This window comes from Dipodomys merriami, unplaced genomic scaffold (genome assembly GCF_024711535.1).
Source record: "Dipodomys merriami isolate MVZ:Mamm:240054 unplaced genomic scaffold, mDipMer1.0.p SCAF_48, whole genome shotgun sequence".
Classification (NCBI taxonomy): Eukaryota; Metazoa; Chordata; class Mammalia; order Rodentia; family Heteromyidae; genus Dipodomys; species Dipodomys merriami.
Window position 1 is genome coordinate 8,980,561 of NW_027206046.1, and position 13,953 is coordinate 8,994,513.

Genomic DNA, 13,953 nt, shown 5'->3' on the forward strand with positions numbered 1-13,953 from the left:
GCATGCATTATGAAACATTGTTTTCTGAACTTTTACCCTAGAGCTATGTGATGTGGATATTTATGTGTATCTTTTAAAGTATTATAAGTAACAGTTTATTCACTGCCTAATAAGAACATTCAACTTTTCAGCTTTCTACATCTGTTTTCTCAATTCCTACAACCTTGCTGGGTCAGGTTAATGTAGTGGCTTTGTTGTTAGTCACCTCTTCTTTTATTAATAGTGGTTAGTGATTGCAGCAATTCTAAAAACAACCCTCAAATCTGAGTGTCATAATCCAATAAAGGTCTATTTTTTTGTCATTCCAACGACAATCAGCATGGTAATATATGCTCTGTGAAATCATTAAGAGATCTTATGTTGTCATTTGGCTAACATATATGGAAAACAAGTAAAACTATAAATCACTGAAGGTTTTAAGAGTCAGGCTTTTATGTTGGGCAATCACTGTTTCAGTCTAAATTCCACTGGCCAGAAAAAAGTCAGGAAACCTGAACTGGAAGTAAGAACCTTAAGAAATGTGGGTTTGATGGATACAAAAAGGAAAATAAGGTAGAAAATATGTATCAGTGTCTCTATTACATTTAAGATACTCTTAGTACCTGGTACCAGAAAATTGGTTTTGTGGGAGAGGAAAACTTTTTTCTTTGCCCTATTAGGTTCAATTATTAAGGACCTGTGTATTGACAGATAAGCAAGATAAAAAGAAAATATTTTAATCACATATTTACAAGCAGGCCTTATGTGCTTCAAAGGTATGGTTACAACTTGTAGTTGATATATGACTGAAAGGAGAAAGGAGGGAGAAGAGAATACTTACAGGAAAACCAATAACTTCTTAATGGTAGAGGCAATAAGGACTTAAAGGAAAGCAAATGATGTGTAGGAAGGACAAACTGGCCCTTTGGAGAAGAGATGGTAAATATGATAGTTTTGTGACAATGTCTATTTAGGTGTGCTGATTCTCATTTTTCTCTCACTAGAAGAGTCAATCTTCTCTGGTTCCTCCCTGGAGGGGATTTATACCAATTGAGTTCTTTCAGATTCTTTTGAAAGGTTCTGCTTATAAACAGATAAGAGATTTCAGGAACTCAAATGCATTCAGTTCCAAAAGAATTGTTTTGCCACAATCACTTAATCTGGGCCCCTTGAGCCTAAGCAAAAGGGAATTTATTAATTCAAAACAGGAGTTTAGAGGTGGTATGCGATTCAGAATGGGTTTGATTTCATAGTTTATGACCATCTCCTGAAGAACTGACTTCTTTTTCCTGCCATTGAATCTCCTAGACTTCCTGTTAAAATAAATAAAGCCTGATAGTTTTATTTGTAGTTGACTTTCCTTAGTAGCAAAGAAAAAAAAATAGATGGATAGAGCTCTTTTAATATTGACATTAAATTACTTGGCTATGCAAAGAAAAGAACTTCTACCTTTTCCTGAAATCAAACAAAAATCCTGGGTTTTACCCTAGCCCGTGAAACAAACAAACAACAACAACAAAACAAAGGTGAGGTAATTTCTAGTTTTCTGGTCAGTTGGACCATTTGTGGCCCTGCTGTGGATGTTAAGGATTCATTTTGGCCAAATTTCAAGGATGAACATCAAAGACTTCTGGAATGGTAGCTGGAAAAAAAATCACCTGTATTTGTTAGAATCAGTTAAGGTGTCTGTGAAGCACGATCTCTTTTATTTCATTTTTTTTTTTTCTATTGGTCATGGGGCTTGAACTCTGGGCCTGGGCCCTGTCCCTCAGCTCTTCAGCTCAACACAAGCACTCTACCACTTGAGGCACAGCCCCACTTTTGGACTTTCTCACCGACTTTCCTGCCGGGGCTGGCTTTGAACCACGATCCTCAGATCTCAGCCTCCTGAGTAGCTAGGATTACAGGCATGAGCCACAGGTGCCTGGCAGCATGATCTCTTTTAAAGACAGTGTACTATGAAGTAAAAAGGGCTGAAGTTACAACAAATTGGAGGAAGGGAAGCTCAATAAAACCAGTAGGAAGGTATGAACAATAAATTGAGAGAATCAGGAGGGAGATGTTCTAGAAACTAATAAAGGAGTTTTAGGGTTGGAATAAACAAAACCACTTAAATGACTTATGTGATTTAAAATTGTTTTAATTTAATTTTATTGTCAAGGTGATGTACAGAGGAGTTACAGTTACATACTGATTTTTAACTTTTTATGTTTGTTATTTTGATATTTTGTTTGTTTCTCTCTGAAATGCTTATATTTAGGGTCAAAAGGAAAGGGAAATCTGGGAAGACAATTCCATGGACAAAGTGAGGACAAGAGTAAGTCATGGCTACCTGTGAGTTAACAGGGATGAATATCTCATATATGCCTCTTTGACATATATTTTTGGGCTAAAAGCCATTAAGGAACGGTAGAGAAAAGCTTTCTCTACCCTTCCATCTAAAGACAGAATGCAAATTTTTTTTTTGGGGGGTCCAGTTGGGGCCTGAACTCTGGCCTGGGTGCTGTCCCTCAGCTCTTCAGCTCAAGGCTAGCAGAATGCAAATTTTCTTACATACAGAATACCTCTTACTAAACCAAACCTAGAAACAAACTTATTCTCAACTACTTCCCTTCCCTTCATTATCTTTGGAAAGCCTAAAACTTCTTTTTTCTTGTCATTCCCCCCATATTTATTGTTTTTTTTTTTGTTGTTGTTGTTCAAGATCCTATGGAAGCTGGACATGGTGTTGTACACCTGTCACTTGGGAGGCTAAAGCTGAAGGATTTTTTTTTTTAAATTCAGGTAAGGGGTAGGTTTATTCAGTAGACCTGCTGGGACCAGGCAAGGTTGGCACTCCACGTGGCTGGGAAAGGCCTGGGAATGAGAGAGAGCTGGGAAAGAGAAGAAAGAGAGAGGAAAGAGCTAGAAAAGAACAGAGAGAGCAGAGAGAGGGCATCTGGGCCTGGGAAGCTGAAGGATTTTTTTTTTTTTTTTGGTCGGCCGTGGGGCTTGAACTCTGGGCCTGGGCGCTGTCCCTCAGCTCTTCAGCTCAAGGCGAGCGCTCTACCACTTGAGCTACAGCGCCACTTCCGGTTTTCTGGTGGTTTATTGGAGATAGGAGTCTCATGGTCTCTCCTGCCCAGGCTGGCTTTGAACCTCGATCGTCAGATCTCAGCCTCCTGAGTAGCTAGGATTACAGGCGAGAGCCACCAGCGCCCGGCTTCAAGCTGAAGGATTTTTGAGTTTGAGGCCAGACTGGGCTACATCATGACACTTGTAATACCTAAGCCAATGACTTAACTTTTTTTTTTTGTCAGTCATGGGGCTTGAATTCAGCCTGTGTGCTGTCCCTCAGCTCTTCAGCTCATGGCTAGCGCTCTACAACTTGAGGCACAGTGCTACTTCCGGCTTTTTCTGTGCTGTGGTGTTGAGGAATCGAGCCCAGGGCCTCATGCATGCAAGGCAAGCACTCTACCACTCTCAAGCACTGAGCCACCTTCCCAGCCCAATGACTTAACTTTTTTATTTTTTGGTCGTGGGGCTTGAACTCTGGGCTTGGGCACTGTCCCTGAGCTCTTCAGCTCAAGGTGAACACTATCACTTGAGCCACAGTGCTACTTTGGACAACTTTTATTAATGTTTCCCCTACATGACTTACTCTGTATGCATTAGTAAACTTCCTTGTTTTTCTGTTAATTGATCTTCTGTTACAGAGGTCTATCCTGAATAACCACAAACTTGAGAGGTGAGAAATTTCTTTCAGGACATCTGTAGCTAGGTCTAGTCTTTTAAGGGTGATCCAACTGCCCCCTGGGGAAGACTGTTCTGGAAAAATAATCAATATGGAGCCTACAAGAATGATAATCAGCTGGGCACCAATGCCTCACACCTGTAATCCTAGCTACTAAGGAGGCTGAGATCTGAGGATTGTGGTTCAAAGCCAGCCTGCCCAGGAAAGTCTATGAGACTTTTATCTCCAATTAACCACCAGAAAACCGAAGTGGCCCCATGGCTCAAGTAGTAGAGCGCTAGCCTTCAACTGAAGAGCTCAGGGACAGGGCACAGGCACAGAGTTCAAGCCCCAAAACCGACCAAAAAAAAAAAAAGAAAGAAAGAAAGAAAGAAAGAAAAAGATAATCACCTAAGAAAAGCTGGGGCTGCCTGAATGAGAAATAAATTTGAATCAAGCTAATTAAACTAGGGAAGGGAGAAGTCACAAGATTGGTAGTTGAGGGACTGGGAAGGTGGCTTAGTGGTGCAGTGCTTGCCTTGCATGCATGAAGCCCTGGGTTGGATTTCCTCAGTACCACATACACAGAAAAATGGCACTGTGGTTCAAGTGGTAGAGTGCTAGCCTTGAGCAAAAGGGACAGTGCCCAGGTCCTGAGTTCAAGCCCCAGGACTGGCCAAAGAAAAAAGATTGGTGGTTGAGGGAGAGCTGTGTGTGAAAAAACGTTTTCAAGTCTTGGTCCCTCTTGAGAGATGGCCCACACCAACTGCCATTGATCCTTTGTCCTCTTAGGGAACCTGTCCCTAGACTCCAGAACACAATGCTTATCAGCTAACTGTGCATGCCGACAGAAGTACCTTGGAAAAAGCGTCCTTGTACATGCACTGGGCGTAACGTTGTCATTTCAAGGTATTCCAAGGGTACCGCCACCATAGGGTGGTCATAGGGTAAAGGTCAACGTACGTTTCCAACCAACTGGGCAAAATGAGCCGATGGCTGGAGGACCCTGACTGGATTCCTTCTGCTAGGTCGGGGTTGACTTCTTCCTTTCTCTCCCAGGCTGGTCATGTTTCAAATTTTTCCCAAGCAAGACCATTTTTGGGGTCCCCCCCCATCTTTCCAACCTTGACAAAGGAAGCCGGCTGAGCACTCACTGCTGCACGCTTACACACTGGCTTTAAAGGACTGTGGGCCTTGGTCTGGCGTGGCCGCTGTGACCCGCGGGTGGTGAGGTGAGGTGAGGCGAGGCGAGGTGCAGCCACGAGGCGAGGCAACAGCCCGGGCCTTCGAGAGCCTGCGACGCCCCACACACATGGCGCGAAGCCCGCCTTTTGTGTCGGCGGGAAAACCAGGAGCCCGGATGTAGTCGGGAGACTGACCCGGAGCTTTACCCATGAGGCAGTGCGCGTTCGCGCGCGCGCGCGCGCGCGTGGCCGCGCCAGCTTCCCCCCCCCCACTCCCTCCCCCGTCTCCCCTCCCCCTCTCCCACTTCCCACGGCTCGGGCTGCGGGCTCCGCAATGGGAGCCGCCGCCGCCGCCGCCGCCGCCGCCGCCGCCGCCGCTGCTGCCGCCGCCGCCGCTTGGTAGTTTTTCGCGCTCCTCCTTTTTCTCCTCCTCCTCCTCCGCCTCCTCCTCTTTCTCCTCCTCTTTCAGGGCTCCAGTCAGGCCGAGCCGGCTCCGCTCACGGTAAGCGCACCCCCCCCCCCGCCCGCCCCGCGCGGCCGCGGGCGGAGGCCCCTTCCAGCGCGGCCTGCGCCAGCCGCACTTCGGGGGGCACTGGGCTCGTGGGGGGGGGGTCTCAGGCCGGGGCGGGCCGCTGTCGTCGTCGGAGGCGCCTTGGCGTGGGGGTGGGGAGGGGACCGGATGCGCAGTGGGGTCGGACCGCCATCTTGCATCGTCGTCGCCGTCGGCCCTAGCGCTCGGGACGGACCCCTCAACCCCCCCCCCCCAGGCCGGTCGGGGGGACCCTCCCCGCACAAGGCCGCGGGGGGCGCCTCCATCTCCGTCTCCACCTCCAACCTCGTTCGGGGCGCCTGCTTCTCCCCGGCCCCGCGTTTGCATGTGTACCCTGCCTTTGATGTTTTGTGTCTTTTTAGGCGGAGTGTTTGGCGAGGATCCCGCCGGGGTCCCTGACTCCTCCTCCTCCTTCTCCCCTTGCACCCCGGGTCACCCTAAGTCTGTCTTCGGTTTGTCGGAGACCGAAGGGTGTTGAGAACTTGCAGGCCCCAGGGTCCCTCGTTTTGGTCAGGTAACCCCGGTGATTGCAAACCCGCCGGGCAGCTTTTGGTCCAAGGGACTTCGCCTCCAGCCTGCCGCCTCCTTAGTCCCGTTATTGTCTCCATGAGAAAGAGGACCCAGGTGAACCGACTTGGTGGTCTCCTCAGACAGAAAAGAGTGATCGATCACACTCAAGAGTTTCGCGTGCTCAAAAGAAGCCAGAGATGTCTCTCAACTTATCTAAAGTTTTGTGGGTTTTTTCTTTTCATGCTTTTAGGAAGAAAGTCTAAAGTGAGCGAGGACTGGGGGGGGAAAGCGAACCCGCTTCTACCCGCATAGAACTTTGGCTAAGGGATTCTCTTTGTTTGTAGAGATGGGGGTCTGATTTATTTTAGAAATGCTGCTTGCCGGTTTAAAAACCTGGCTCTATTATTTTCAGGGTTGGACTGTGAATCTGCAGCATTTGATGCCTTTCTTTGCCTTTATTAAGCGTGACGCTAAAAGCAGGAAGGAGAGTTTGAAAGTCTCCAAAAACCTCTTAGTTTTTGTAAAGTGTTTTGCTTCCTAGCATCCGTATCGTACTTAAGCAGATTCTTTATGGGCCTGGGGGAGGCATTGGTTAGAGGCTGTGGTTTTTAACGTGGCTACAAATTCCATTGTGATTGTATCTTGCATTTGAATTTGTGGTTGACAACCAAGTAATCTGTACCTATAACCTCTTTTGAAGTGGTCTGTGCTAGTGGAGCTGTTGTGCACGGAAGGAAACAGCTTTCGGAGAGGTGACTTCAATAAGATGACCTGGGCTAACTAGAGCCAATGATAAGATTCTTTGGTCTTATGATTACTCATTCTCTGTCCAGCTGAATGAATGGGTGAGAATGCTCAAGGAGACTTACCCTCCAACATTCGAGCAATATAACTCAGTTAACTTTTTTTTTACATCTTTATTTTTGAGTTCATTTCTTGACTTGGAAGCTTTTGCAATGATCACATTATTCTTTTTTTTCTTTAGACATATTAAACACTTATACCTACCACACAGTTTTAACAGGTCACTATTGTTGTCTTTGCTTTGACCTCAAGTTCTGTTGAACATTTGAATGTATGTTGCAGATCCCACAACTCAGTACTCATCTCATAAGATTAACCTAATTTTTTATATACAATACCATAAACAAGCATGTTTTCTCTCTTTTTGTTGTTTTTTTTTTTTTTTTTGGTTGGTCATGGGGCCTGAACTCTGGGCCTGGGCACTGTCCCTCAGCATTTCAGCTCAAGACTAGTGCTCTACTACTTGAGCCACAGCACTACTTCTGGCTTTTTCTGCTTATGTGGTGCTGAGGAATTGAACCCAGGACCTCATGCATGCAAGGCAAGCACTCTACCACTGAGCCACCTTCCCAGCCCAAGCATATTCTTTTAAGATCTGTCTGCAGTGTTGTCCATATTCACATTTTTCCTGTAGTCCCCAAACCTCTTTGTTCAGTTTTTGGACCAACTTTTTTTTTTTTTTTTGGTTGATCATGGGGCTTGAACTCTGGGTCTGGGCACTGTTCCTTAGCTCTGTAGTTCAAGTCTAGCACTCTACCCCTTGAGCCACAGCACCACTTCAGGTTTTCTGGTGGTTTATTGGAGATAAGAGTCTCATGGACTTTGCTGCCCAGGCTGTCTTTGAATACTGATCCTCAGATCTCAGCCTTCTGAGTTGCTAGGATAACAGGTGTGAGCTACTGGTGCCCTGCTAATGTTGGGCTTTTTAAATGATCAGGTTGACAGTTTTGAAAAATATCCCACATTCTGTATCTGCTAGTGGCTGTAAGGTTCAGTGGAAAGGAGACTACCACATGGTTCAGATAGAAAAGAGTTTATTAGGGGAGGGCATACTGCTGACCTGCATGAGATGGAGACATGCAGGGGCACAAGGGTGCAGGGAAGGGGAAAAGGAGGGGCAAGGGGCAAAGGAAAGTCTGTGGCCAGGGACAAAACAAGGGGCAGAACTAATGATGGAGACTGATATATAGGGCGAGGGCAGGAGGAGGTATGGACTCAGGGAAGACCTCAGAGCCAGGGGGACCTCCCATAGCAACCCAGGGGCCAGTTACTTGCGTTAGGAATGCTGGGCTGGGGCTTGTAGGGAATGGGCTACAAGTGCACCAAGGAAGAACAATAGGGAAGGAGCCATTTTTCCTGGGTGGACCTAACAGTGGCTATTCTCATTTATTTATTTTTTATCGGTGGTGGGGCTTGAACTACTGGCTTAGGACCCTGTCCTTGAGCTCTTGCTCAAGGCTAGAGCTCTACCACTACAGAGCTACAGTGCCCCTTGCTGTTTTCTGGTGGTTAATTGGAGATGAGATTCTCAAGGCTTCTCTGCCTGGGCTGGCTTCTAGCTTAATTTTTTTTGCGGGGAGGGGGTGGGGGGATACAGTCGTGGGGCCTGAACTCTGGGCCTGGGCACTGTCCCTCAGCTCTTCAGCTCAAGGTGAGTGTTCTGCCACTTGAGCCACCGCGCTACTTCCGCCTTTTTTTTTCTGCTTATGTGGTGCTGAGGAATCGAACCCAGGTCCCCATGCATGCAAGGCAAGCGCTCTACCACTGAGCCATCTTCCCAGCCCTAGCTTAATATTTTTATATCTACAGTTTCTTTTATTTTATTTTTTTTTTTTTTTTTGGTCGGTAGTGGGACTTGAACTCTGGGCCTGGGCGCTGTCCCTCAGCTCTTCAGCTCAAGGCGAGCGCTCTACCACTTGAGCTACAGCGCCACTTCCGGTTTTCTTGTGGTTTATTGGAGATAGGAGTCTCACAGTCTCTCCTGCCCGGGCTGGCTTTGAACCGCGATCCTCAGATCTCAGCCTCCTGAGTAGCTAGGATTACAGGCGTGAGCCACCAGCGCCCGGCTCTATCTACAGTTTCTTTTAAAAATGGTACAAAGGGGTTATAGTTCATCATGCCCATTCATGTCTACAGTGAATCTTGATTGATCAATGTTGCCTCTCCTATCCCATCCCTGCCTATCCCCTCAAGTTTTCAAGTTCTTTATTTACATATGTACATTGAGTATTGTGACTGTATTCATCCACTCTTGCCCTCTCCCATTTGTCTGCCTTCCCTCCCTTAACCCCTGCCTTCTTTTCAGGCAAGACATTTTAGCTTCTTGATTTTCATTTGTTAAGCTATTAATTGTTCAAAGAGGATACATCATGGAAATCTAATCCTGATAGTATATGTGTGCATATGATCCTGTATGTATTTTCACTTATGTTTATATTTTTAGGTCTAGCTTGCACATGAGAGAGGAAATATGTGCCCCTTGTCTGAGTCTGATTTATTCACTCAACATAAATTTTCACAAGTCCATTCATTTCCCCCACATTTTCTTCATCCATCCATTGGTTGTAGGGCATCTGGGCTGCTTCTATAACTTGGCTCTTGTAAATAGAACGTCATGAATGTGAGTGTGCAGGTGTCTTTTTTGTGTATCCTGATTTGCAGTCTTTTGGATTACAAGAATGGTATTGCTGGATCATAGGGTTGTTCTACTTTTGGTATTTGGAAGACTCTCCATACTATCAGGCTTAATTTTTTTTTTTTTTTTTTTTTTTTTTTTTTTTACCAGTCCTGGGTCTTGAACTCAGGGTCTGGGCACTGTCCCCAAGTTCCTTTTGTTCAAGGCTAGCACTCTACCACTTGAGCCATAGCGCCACTTCTAGCTTTTTCTGTTTAGGTGGTGCTGTGAACTGAACCCAGGGCTTCATGCATGCTGGGCAAGCACTCTACCACTAAGCCACCTTCCCAGCCCAAGGCTTAATATTTTGAGTGTTCATAGGTCATGTTTTATACTTCATGTTTTACAATACCAATGGAGTAAGGTTGTCTTATTAGTAATCCTCATTTGATCTGTTAGAGGAGATGAAGTATTTCTGTATTGAAGCATTTCCTTTTGTATTTAACAAGTCTGTAGGGTGATATTTTAGCTTTTGTACTTTGTATGAATTTATCTGCAGTTACCGGATAAAGCTGTTGTCAGAAGTGAGTGGTTGAGAGTTAGGAGGGAGAAAGAGGGCAGTTTGGGAGTGTAATCTACCTAGAGAAATTGAAATAGCTATTACCTCTTGAGATTAGAAAGGTGAAGAGAGAAAACAAAGTCAGAAAAACACCTGTCTTTGAAAGCTTGCTGAGGGCCTTTGTAGTACTAAGGAGTCATGGTGAATAGAAAGTTCTGAGGTGGCTCGTGTTGGAAGACTGCAAATGTCAACACTCTTACTCCAGTCCTGTGCTTTACTTCTCAGCAGTAACATTTTTAGTAGAGAAGAAAGGCAAAGGGAAGGAGCAAATCATTTTAAACACTCACTTGTTTTATTTCTGCAAAAGAAATTAGATAGTATATCAAGAAATGTTTTTTATGTAATCAGAATAATTATAGATATGTATATAAAGTTAATACTAGGTGACAGGAGACTAGAAATTTTTATTGACAGCATTGTTATTTCAAAAGTAACTTTTGGAAGTTGAAAAATACTTAAAACATTCATTAATAATTAAATATGTAATCCTGAATAACTTTTCTTTTTTGAGAGAAAAAAAGTGCTTTTCCCTCTTTTTTGTTTCTTTTGTTTTTGTGACTAGTCTTACGATCCTCCTGCCTCAGCCTTTTGAGTGCTAAAATTATAAGCATGCACCACTATGTTTAGCTTCAAATTGCTTTAAATAATGATGTAAATAATAACTTCAGTTACTCCAACTCATATTACAAACTGTTTAGAATTTGGTTCACTCTGCAAAGCAATATGCTTTTAAGGGTTCTGTTGATCCTCATTGTACAGGAAAAAATTATGACTAATATCTAAATTGGAAAGGATTTTGTTTTAGGTTTTACATTGTAAGTTATTTTATATAATTTATAGAAATAAGAACAAAAGCATAACGTGAAAAGAATAAAGACAAAACAATTTAAGCTCTTAATAATAAAAATATAAATACAGCAAACTTCTTTGTATATACTTAGAATGTTGAAAAACAGAAAATATCTTATATCCATTTCATACCACCCGTACAATGAGTTTGAACACATTTGAATTCTTTGATTACATTTTATTATTGCAATTGTAGCACATATAATCCCCCTTTAAATCTTTATCTACACAAAGCATATTTTCTTTTTTTCCAGTTTGAGATCTGTGCACAAAAGAACATTGTGGTAAGAGTGCCAGCTAGAAAGTTTCTTGATGGATAATACTCAGTTTGGGGCTGTTATAGCAGTAGTGAGCTATGATAAATAGATGTTGTAAGACCATAAATCTCATCATCCCCACTTGAGCATATTCTCTCCAGTTAGGTTAATTTCAGTGATTTTGTACAATTTTTTGTAAAAATTTGCCACAAGTTTTATTTCTGACAGAAGTTTGAAGTTCTTTTTTCTTAATTCTTGTAATATCTGCTTCTTGTGATTCTACTCTCATCCTCATTTTCATTCTCTGTGTATGTAGATCTGCAGTACCCAAGTTTATTATGTCTCACTGTTGGATGCTGCCCAGGTTTGAGTTCATATTTTCCAGATATTTCTATCTATAGAGGATAACATCATCTGAATGCAACCAAACACTCATCAGCTGTTGTATATGACCTTGGAACTATTTATTTTGTTAAATACTGATTTGAGACCAGGTGTTATTCAATAGATACGATCTTGAATTACATCCCTTCAATAAAATTCAATACTTCAAGACATTTGGGTCATAATTTTGTTAAAGATCCTATCTTTTGTTCTTCACAATAACAAGACACTTTCAATCTTAAAACCACCAATTAGAATGATTAAAATGACAGGTGTTAGTGTCTCATGCCTTTCATTCTAGCTACTGCCGAGGCTAAGATCTGAGGATCGCTGTTTGAAGCCAGCTAGGGCAGGAAAGTCCTTTAGACTCTTATCTCCATTTTACTGCCAGAACCCCCAAAACAGCAACAGAAAAAGCCCACAGTAGAGCTGTGGCTCAAGTAGTAGGACTTTTTTGCTCAAGGGTAGCACTCAGGCCCTGAGTTCAAGCCCAAGGACCAGCACCAAAAAAAAAGTATCTTTTGTTTCTTCCACCCATCTTTATATACTCTGCATTCAACATTGTATTCTATATGAACAATAGCAAGCTAAAATTAAGTATACAAATCTAAGGGATTAAAGAATAATGTCACATGTCCTTTTAATAAAACATCTACATTTTTGTTGTAAATATATTGTATACTGTAGTTTTTTCTGGTTAATGAGTACCTTGATCCATGGTTTTAGAAATATATTGTCTATTCACTGATGATTGCTTTAAGAAAAAAAAATTGCGGGGCTGGGAAGGTGGCTCAGTGGTAGAGCGCTTGCCTTGCATGCATGAGGCCCTGGGTTCGATTCCTCAGCACCACATAAGCAAAAAGAAAAAAAAAAGCCGGAAGTGGCTCTGTGGCTCAAGTGGTAGAGCGCTAGCCTTGAGCTGAAGAGCAGAGGGCCAGGCCCAGAGTTCAGGCCCCACGACCAGACCCCCCAAAAAAAAAAAAAATTGAGCACAGTGAGATTAATTGAACATGGTAGATTTAGAATGACTGAAGTAGCAGTATATTTCAAAACGTAGAAAAATAAAATTAGATTTCATAATAGATCAAAATGATTTGGGGGATAATAAACGTTTTTATTATACTTTCAATAGTATTTTACACATAACTAGTGCTCAGTATATATATATATATATATATATATACACACACACATATATATATTTTAGCATTGTACATTAGAATTGGCATCAGTTGAATTTACCTATCACTTTAATTTTTCACAGTTTAAAATTGTTGCTTTACCCTTTGGATTTTGGCCATTCAGTATAGATAGATGTCTTTTCTCAACAAAGACTTTGGTTTGACTTATATTCATTTAGTGTAGCAGTTGTCCAGTGTTCTGGAGTGTGAGACAGAAAGGGTTCTGCCAAGTTGGGCGCTGGTGGCTAACATCTGTAATCCTAGCTACTCAGGAGGCTGAGATCTGAAGATTGCAGTTCAAAGCCAGCCCAGGCAGGAAAGTCCGTGACACTCTTATTTTCAATTAACCACCAGAAAGCCAGAAGTGGTGTCCTGGCTCAAGTGGTAGAGCGCTAGCCTTGAGCTGAAGAGCTGAGGGACAGCGCCCAGGCCCAGAATTCAAGCCCCACAACCGACAAAAAAAAAAGAAAAAGGGTTCTGCCATGCCTTTCATTTACTACCCATTTATCTTGTGTGTCTGGATATTGTACCCTTCAACAACAATTTGGTGAGGCAGATTGAATATAGAAGCTGATAAGAGAATCAGCTGTCTTTATTAATACATAGTAATGAGATTTACAGCAATGTTAAAAAAAAAGGTTTTGTTTTGGAAAATACAGCCATTTTCCATGAATACACTAATGTATAACTTTTTTTAAGGTAAATTACTTTCTCAGATTAGGGTAAAAATTCTATCCTTAAATGAACTCAGTACCTTTTTTTTTTTGATCGTGTGGCTTGAACTCTGGGTGCTGTCCCTCAGCTCTTCAGCTCCAGGCTAGCACTCTACCACTTGAGCCATAGTGCCATTCTGATTTTTTTCTGGTGGTTTATTGGAGTAAGAGTCTCATGGACTTTCCTGCCTGGGCTGGCTTTGAACCATGATCCTTGGATCTCTGCCTCCTTAGTAGCTAGGATTACAGGAATGAGACACCGGTACCCAGCTAACTTGTCTTTCAGTTAATTTTTGTTTTGATTACAATTATTAACCAAAACAATGATCATTAGTCTCAACCCATTTGCCTCTTACTTCTTACTTTCACTCCTATATATTCCTTATCTTGTCTTAGTCTTTCCTCACTTTCCCTTAGCCTTTCTTTTTCAGGACAATATTGAATCGTTATTCCATTTTCTTCTTTTTTAGAAACACAATTGGGATTAATTGATGAGCCATGGTGACCTAGATGATTGAATTAGCAAAATGTAGAAAAAATAAAATTGAGATATGCGTAATGTGAATGGATTCTTCTATAGAGACAAACTGATTGCAG

At 42.8% G+C, this 13,953-nt stretch overlaps 1 protein-coding gene across 3 annotated transcripts in view; it reads left to right on the forward strand.

Annotated features, from left to right (window-relative positions):
* Positions 1-5,170: 5,170 nt before the first annotated feature.
* Znf280d (zinc finger protein 280D) overlaps positions 5,171-13,953 on the forward strand; it is a 76,022-nt gene continuing 67,239 nt past the window's right edge. For 2 of the 3 annotated variants that reach the window (XM_069995341.1, XM_069995342.1), the window contains exon 1: positions 5,296-5,377. The gene's annotated coding sequence lies outside the window, so the exon portion shown is untranslated. Of the gene's footprint in view, positions 5,378-13,953 lie in introns of all 3 variants that reach the window. The other variant, XM_069995340.1, reaches the window with a different exon arrangement.